The sequence below is a fragment of the Tupaia chinensis genome, unplaced genomic scaffold, assembly GCF_000334495.1.
Source record: "Tupaia chinensis unplaced genomic scaffold, TupChi_1.0 Scaffold145225_1, whole genome shotgun sequence".
Classification (NCBI taxonomy): Eukaryota; Metazoa; Chordata; class Mammalia; order Scandentia; family Tupaiidae; genus Tupaia; species Tupaia belangeri.
The window spans coordinates 261,748-270,692 of NW_006205085.1; the positions used below are offsets into that span (position 1 = coordinate 261,748).

Genomic DNA, 8,945 nt, shown 5'->3' on the forward strand with positions numbered 1-8,945 from the left:
ATACTTCACTCAGCAATAGATCCTCTATATCTGACCACTTTCTATCAAATGACAGGGTCTTGTTATTTTTTATGGCTGAGTAGTATTCCATAGAGTATATATGCCACACTTTTCCAATCCATTCATCAGTTTGTGGACATTTAGGTTGGTTCCCTGTCTTGGCAATTGTGAATAATGCTGTAATAAGCATTGATGTGCAAGCACTTTTCTGACTGAGCGTTCTCCTGTCTTTCGGGTAAATACCCAGAAGTGGGATTGCTAGATCAAATGGTAGTTCTATTTGTAGATCTTTGAGAAACCTCCATATTGTTCTCCACAGTGGTTGAAGTAGTTTACATTCCCACCAAGTGTAGGAGGGATCCCTTTTCACCACATCCCTGCCAACACTTATCACTTTTTATATTCTTAATCTTTGCCATTCTGACAGGGGTTAGGTGTAATCTCATTGTGGTTTTTATCTGCATCTCCCTTATGATGAGGGATGTTGAGCATTTCCTCATATGCTTTTTGCTGTTTGTATGTCTTCCTTAGAGAGATTTTTGTTCAGCTCATTTTCCCATCTTTTAATTGGGTTAATCATTTTTTTTTCACATAAGGCATTTGAGGTCCCTGTTTATTCTGGTTACCAGTCCCTTGTCTGAGGCATATTTAACAAAAATATTTTCCCATTCTGAGGGTTGTCAGTTCACACTTATGAGTGTGTCCTTTGCTGTGCAGAAACTTCTTAGTCTCATTTAGTCCCACTTGTCTATTTTAGGGATTATTGCCTGTGCTTTGGGAGTCATATTTAAGAAGCCTTTGCCTACTCCAATGTCTCCCAGAGTTTCCCCAGCATTTTCCATCAGTAGTTTTATTGTTTGAGGTCTCAGGTTCAGATCTTTGATCCATTTTTAGTTGGTTGTTGTTAATGGTGAAATATGGGGGTTGAATTTCATCTTTCTGCAGGTGGATACCCAGTTTTTCCAGCACCATTTACTAAAGAGGTTTTTCTTTTCCCAATGGATTGACTGATATCCTTTGTCAAAGATCAGTTGGCTGTAAGCTTTGGGGATTATTTCTGGGGTCTCTATTCTATTCCATTGGTCCACATGTCTGTTTTTATGCCAATACCATGCTGTTTTGATGACCACAGCTTTATAGTATATCTTGGGATCAGGGAGTGATATGCCTCCTACTCCATTCTTCTTACGCAGGATTGCTTTTGCAATACGAGGTCTTTTATGGTTCCAGACAATTTGTATAATTGTCTTTTCTAGATCTCTGAAGAATATCTCTGGTATTTTGATTGGAATTGCATTAAACATGTAGATTAATTTGGGTAGAATTGCCATTTTGATTATGTTAATTCTACCAATCCAGGAGCATGGGATGTCCTTCCACTTTTTTATGTCACTTTCAATGTCTTTTTTAAGATTCTCGTAGTTTTCTTTATAAAGGTCTTTGACTTTCTTAGTTAGGTTTATCCCTAGATATCTTATACATCTTGTGGCTACGGTGAAAGGGATTCCTTTCTTCAGCTCTGCTTCATTCAACTTGTTGTTCATAAATAGAAATGCTATAGATTTTTGGATATTGATTTTGTATCCTGCCACCTTACTGTATTCACTTATTACTTCAAGCAGTTTTTTCATGGATACCTTTGGGTCTTCTAAGTATACCATCATGTCATCTGCAAATAAAGATATTTTCAACTCTTCTTTGCCTATTCGAATGCCTTTAATACTGTTCTCTTCTCTGATTGCAATAGCTAAGACTTCCAGTACTATATTAAAGAGCAGTGGAGAAAGTGGGCAGCCTTGCCTAGTACCTGTTTTCAGAGGAAAAGCTTTCAGCTTTTCCCCATTCAGTATAATATTAGCTGTAGGTTTTTCATAGATTGCTTTTATTGTGTTCAGAAATGACCCTTCTATACCAATCTTACTGAGAGTCTTAATCATAAAAGGATGTTGTATTTTATCAAACGCTTTCTCCGCATCAATTGAGATGATCATATGGTTTTTATCTTTCTTTCTGTTAATGTGGTGTATTACATTTATGGTCTTGCGTATATTGAACCACCCTTGCATCCCTGGTATAAAGCCTACCTGGTCGTGATGAATGATCTTTGTTATATGTTGTTGGATACGATTTGCGAGTATCTTGTTGAGAATTTTCGCATCTATATTCATCAATGATATTGGTCTGTAGTTTTCCTTTTTTGTCATATCCTTATCTGTTTTGGGGATGAGGATGATGGAGGCTTCATAAAATGAATTTGGAAGGTTTCCTTCCTTTTGAATCTTTAGAAATAATTTTAGTAAGATAGGGGTTAATTCTTCCTTGAAAGTTTTGTAGAATTCACAAGTGAAGCCATCTGGGCCTGGGCTTTTCTTTGTTGGGAGATTATTAATTACTGATTCAATCTCCTGGCTTGTTATAGGTCTATTCAGATTCTCTATGTCTTCCTGATCCAATCTTGGTAGTTTATATGCATCCAGGAATTTGTCCATCTCCTCCAGGTTATCTTGTTTGTTGGCGTAAAGTCGCTCATAGTATCCTCTAATGATATTATGTATTTCTGCTATGTCCGTGGTAATATTGCCTGTTTCATCACATATTTGATTAATCTGGTTTCTTTCTTTCTTCTTCTTGATCAGTCTAGCCAATGGAGTATCAATCTTGTTGATCTTTTCAAAGAACCAGCTTTTGCTTTCATTTATTTTCTGTATGGTTCGTTTATTTTCTATTTCATTTATTTCTGCTCGAACCTTTATTATTTCTTTTCGCCTGGCATTTTGGGGGTTCGTTTGTTGTTGTTTTTCCAGTTCTCTGAGGCATGATGATAAGTTATCTACTTGCCATCTTTCCATCCTTTTCTTATGTGCACTAATTGCTATGAATTTCCCTCTTATGACTGCTTTTGCTGTGTCCCATAGGTTCTGGACACTTGTGTCCTCATTATCATTTGTTTCCATAAATTTGTTTATTTCAGCCTTAATTTCTTCAGTAGTGAAGAAGTCATTCAGAAGTAGGTTGTTCAGTTTCCATGTGTTCGTGTGTTTTCGGGGTTGTTTCTTGAAATTAATCTTGAGTTTAATTCCATCATGGTCAGAGAAGATGCTGGGTACAGTTTCTATGCCTTTGAATCTGTAAAGGCTTGATTTGTGTCCTAATATATGATCTATCTTTGAAAAGGTTCCATGTCGGGGTGAGAAAAATGTATATGTTGTGGATGTAGGGTGGAAAGTTCTATAGATATCTGTCAAGCCCATTCCATTTATAGTATCATTTAAGTCCTGTATCTCTCTATTTATTTTCTGTCTAGAAGATCTGTCTATAGGAGATAGACTGCATAGATACTCATAAGGGTTATTCTTCTTGGTGGATTACCCCATTTACTATTATATAATGCCCTTCTTTTGCTATGCCAGCCCTTTTTTGATTTCCATTTGCATGGAATATCTTTTTCCAGTCCTTTACTTTTAATCTATGTATGTCTTTACCCATAAGGTGAATTTCTTGTAGGCAACAGATAGAGGGCTTCTGTTTTTTTATTCATTTAGTCCCAGTGCATGCCCTGAGTCACAGCCCCTCCTACAGGCGCCCTTCCCGCAGCCTCTGCCAAGCCAGGAGCATGGAGAGTTTGTCACGGTTGTTCTGTTCTCTTTACAGACCAGAGATATGTACAGTTGATAACTCACGATATCTAGCCAATAACCATACAGTTAACACCACCTTACGAATTCAGGGAAACAAAAATGTTAGGAACATCTTTAAATGCCTTGTCACACCAACAGTAAAGTGCACAGAGTGAGGAGAACATGAGAGTGCCTTTTCATTTTATAAATGTTTGGAAATATGTACAACTTTGATACAGTTTTAAGGTGCTCCGGACACCAATGGCCACTTCATGTAAACCACTGACAATTTCTAGAGCACTTTGAGAGACAACATGATCGTGATCAAATTCTGCAATTTAAACTAATGAGAGCAATAGACACACGTCCAATGAGAGGTGCGATTATGGCACTCCCCTACACTAAGGAATTCACAAGGAGACAGAGCAACAGTTTGTTTTTATTCATGCTCCTCCTCCTTGTCTTCCTCCTCCTTGTCTTCTTCATCTTCCTTTTGCACCTTTTTCTGCGCAACTTTGGCAGGACCCTTTGCACCATCAACTTGCCTTTAGACTTATAGTTGGCAACATCCTTCTTGTACTTCTCCTTCAGCTTTGCAGCCTTGGTGATGTAAGGCTGCTTCTCACTGTCACTAAAGTTGTTCCACATCTCAACCAGCTTCTTTGCCACATCCCCAATAGAAATGCCAGGGTTGGTGGATTTGATCTTCAGGTGAAATTCTGAACAGAACAGGAGGAATCCAGATGGTGGTCTTTCGGGGGCATTTGGGTCCTTTTTCTTCTTGCCTCCCTTAGCCGGTCCATAATCCTTCATTTCCCAATCATAGCGTATTTTATCCGCCTTTGCCATTTCATCAAATTTTGACTTCTCTTTCCCAGACATTGTCTTCCACCTCTTGGAGCACTTCTTAGAAAATTCAGTGAAATTGATAGGGACCTCTGGGTTTTTCTTCTTATGTTCTTCTCTGCAGGTCTGCACAAAGAAGGCATAAGTAGACACCTTGCCCTTCGGTTTCTTAGGGTCACTTTTAGCCATCCTGCCTGTATTATTCACTAGTCTGGGCAGCACAGGGCATGATGCATGGCTCAGCACTTCCCAGCCTCACACTAGCTGGCTCCAGGAGAGCCGCCTCTTTATAATTTTTTTAACATACTCAAACACCTGTGCAATTAAGTACAAAGAATTGACTAATATCAGAATACCACACTCTGATATATATTGCAGGACAAAAAAGAATCATAGTTTACAAATTGAGAACTCAACAGTAATAAATTTCACAATTGGACACACTTAAATATGCTCTCTGGGACCAGCAGTTAGCGTAATGGTTATGTCGCTGGACTCCCACGTGGTCGACCATGGTTCAAGTCCCAGACTCAGTGGCTCAAACTCACACTGGGCTTGTGTGCGTGTGTGCCCAAGATCCTGAGAGGAGAATGGAGGAGAAGGGATTGCAGTGTGGCCATCCCTCCTGGGGAGTGATTTCTTGCTTTCTGTCTTTCTGTCTCTCTCTGTCTGTCTCACAAGTGCACACACCCTATAGCAAAAGCCTCTCCAAAAAAAAGAAAAAAATATGCTGTCATATAAAATATAAAATCAAGCAATTACTATAAGGATATGTGGTATTATCAAGTATGAAATATGTAAAGTTATAAGAAATTATGCTTCCATTTTTCTGACATATAAGGAATAAGTATAGTTTGAATTCTTCCATAAGTATTATGAAATTGCAGATATTTTGACAGTAGAAAATACTTGAGTTTCATCATTAGTAAAAGTAAATATAGCCAGACCCCTGGCCTAAGGGATACTGCGGCAGGGACTGCCACCCCAGCTCCAGTCCCAGCATCCTCAAGCCCAGTGACTCTCTAGCTCTGTCAGCCAGGACTGCCCCCACCTCAACAGCAGAACCTACTTCCATCTCCACTGCCCTGACCTAAGGGACACTGAGGCAGGGACCCATGCCCCAGCTCCAGCCCCTGCACCTGCACCCCAAACCCCAGCAACCCTCCATCTCTGTCATCTAAGTAGGAATTTTTCCTTCTCTTATTCTTTCATTTGTTTATTTCACACTTCTACTTACCACATAGGACTTCCTCCAGCTATACATACCCCATTTCCATCTCCAGACCCCTAGCCTAAGGGACATTGAGGCAGGGCCCCCCACCCCAGTTTCAGACCCAGCAACCCCAAACCCATCGACCCTCTATCTCTGTCAGCCAGGTAGGCTTTTTTTTCCCCATCTCTTCCACTTTCATTTTTAAATTTTGCACTTCCGTGTACCACACAGGACGGCCCTCATCTCTATAGCAGACCTCACTTGGGACCCCAGGCGAAATTGTGTGCTGGCCCATGTGGCACACTCTTTTATTCACCTTAGTTTCTTCTCTCTTATTTGATTCTTTCTTCCTCTTCCTCCATGCTCCTGGATGGACTAGATAGGTCTAGAATCAGAATTGTGAAATATCCTAGTATTGTAAGACTCCCTGGGGTCCTCCCTTTTACTGAACCACCAATGAAAAAGAAAATACTGCTCTTCAGTCACCTGAATAGAACACTGCTCCTCAGACCACATTGCTAACACAACAGAAGAGAGGCTTCAGTATTCATCAGTCCACAGCAAAAGGGATACATACTTGCTACTAGTCGAAGAAACATTCTCCTACAAGGTATTCCAAAGTGAATACATCACCCAATGTCTAAAGAAGAAGATCCTCAGGTCTGAATAAACCAGGAAATATGTCTCCATCAAAAATAACACAGTGACTCCCTTCCATTTCTTGAAAAAAAAAAAGCAGAGGACGTTACCAAAATATCAGAGAAAGAATTTAGAACAATCATGATGACCAAATTTTATGAGTTGGAACAGAAAAGAGACAATAAACTACATGAGATTAGGAAGTCCTTCCGTGATATAAAAAAAGAAATGGACATGCTAAGAAAGAATCAGATGGAACTATTAGAGATGAAGTATGTAATATGGAAAATCAAAAACTCTCTCGAAAGTATTAATAGTGGATTAGACCATGTTGGAGATCGAATCTCTGACATAGAATACAAAACCTCTGACCTAGAGAAAACCATCAAAAATATAGAGGAATGACAAAAATAACACAAGGATAATATGAAGGAAATACTAAATTCCATTAGATGCCCTAATATCTGAATAATTGGCATCCAAGAATGTGAAGAAATTAACAGCATGGAAAATCTATTGCATGAAATTCTGGAAGAAAATTTCCCAGTGTAGAGAGACACTCAAATATCAAGACCCAAGAAATACAAAGGACCCCAAATAGAATCAACCCAAGAAGGTCTTCCCAAATGCACATCTTAGCCAGACTGTCAAAGACCACAGATAAAGACAAGATATAAAACTAGCAAGAGAGAAATGACAAGTGACTCACAAATGTCATCCCATCAGACTAACACTGGACTGCTCAACGGAAACAATGCAAGCAAGGAAAGAATGGGAAGACATATTCAAAGTGTTAAGAGAGAAACAATTTTAACCAAGATTATTATATCCTGCAAGATTATCCTTTATATGGGAAAAAATAAATAAAATCTTCTCAGACAAAAACCTGAAAGAATTTGCTAACACCAGACCAACTCTTTAAGAAACACTGAAGAGTACTGTTCCAATAAAACTGAAGATTGAACACCACAAACAAAGGAATAAAAGACAACCAAAACAATGGCCAACTTAAATGTCGGGACAGGTCCAGTAACATTGATAATAACGTTGAATATTAATGGATTAAATCCTACAATCAAGAGACACAGACTGGCTGGATAAAGTATAAAAACAGAAACCCTCTATCTGTTGCCTATAGGAAACCCACAGCATGGAAAAAGTTGTACATAGACAGAAAGTGAAGTGTTGGAAAAAGTTTTTTCATGCAAATGGGAACCAAAATAAGCTGGAGTTGTGATAGAAATTTCTGCAAAATAGGCTTTAAAACAAAAAACTGTTCAAAGAGACAAAGAAGGGCACTATATTGTGGTAAAAAGATCAATATATCAAGAAGATATAACGCTTATAAATATCTATGTGCCTAACACAGGAGCACCTAAATATGGAAAGGAAAGACTGTTAGATTTAAAAGGGGAGATAGACTGTAACACACGAATTGTTGGAGACCTCCAAAGCTCACTATCCCCTTTGGACAAATCATCTAGACAAAAAATGGGTAAGGAGATAAAGGATCTAAATGATACTATAAATCAAGTGAACTTAACAGACATCTATAGAACTTTCAATACAAAAACAATGAGATGAAATTTTTTCTCACCCCAACATGAAACCTTTTCAAAGATTGACCACATGATAGGGCACAAGGAAAGCATCTACAGATTCAAAGGAATAGAAATTATAACCGGCATCTTCTACAACCATGATGGAATTAAACTTGAGTATAACTTCAAGAGAAATCCTCAAAAATACTCGAATACATAGAAACTAAATAATCTATTCCTGAATGTCTCCACAACTACTGAAGAAATAAAGATTAAAATTAAAAGATTCATGGAAGCCAATGACCATGAGGACATGAGTTTTCATAATCATTGGGAAACTGTGAAAGCAGTCATAAGAGGGAAGTTCATAGCAATAAGTGCACATAAGAAGAATATGGAACAAAGGCAAATGGATCACCTCAGAGAACTGGAAAAGCAACAGCAAAAAAAAAAAAAAAAAAAAAAAAAATTAAAAAAAACCCCAGGGGAGGGAAAAAAAAAAATTAAAAAAAACTCCAGGAGAGAGGATATAATAAAGATAGTAACAGAAAAAAGTGAAATAGAAAATAAATGAACTATAGAGAAAAGAAATGAAAGTAAAAGCTGGTTCTTTGAAAAGATAAACAAAATTGATACACCACTTGTGAGACTTATTAAGAAGAAGAGAGAAAGGAACCAGGTAAATCAAATCTGCAACAAAGCAGGCAATATAACGACAGACATAGTAGAAATGCAAAGCATCATTAAAAGATACTATGAACAACTATATGCTAAGAAACAACACAATCTGGATGAGATGGACAAATTCCTAAACAAATATAACTTACCAAAATTCAGCCGGGAGGATATAGAAAGTCTGAATAGGCCCATAATAAGCCAGGAGATTGAATCAGTAATAAAAAACTTCCCAACAGAGAAAAATCCTGACCCTGATGGCTTCACCTCTGAATTCTACAGAACTTTCAAAAAAGAGTTAACCCCGATTCTACTCAAGTTATTTCTAAAGACCCCAAAGGGTGAATCTCTCCCAAATTTATTCTATGAAGTCTCTATCAACTTTATCCTTAAAATAGGATGGGACCAGCAGTT

The 8,945-nt window shown here is 38.0% G+C and overlaps 1 pseudogene; it reads right to left on the bottom strand.

Annotated features, from left to right (window-relative positions):
* Positions 1–4,056: 4,056 nt before the first annotated feature.
* LOC106733816 (high mobility group protein B3 pseudogene) lies at positions 4,057–4,652 on the bottom strand (annotated as a pseudogene).
* Positions 4,653–8,945: the final 4,293 nt, after the last annotated feature.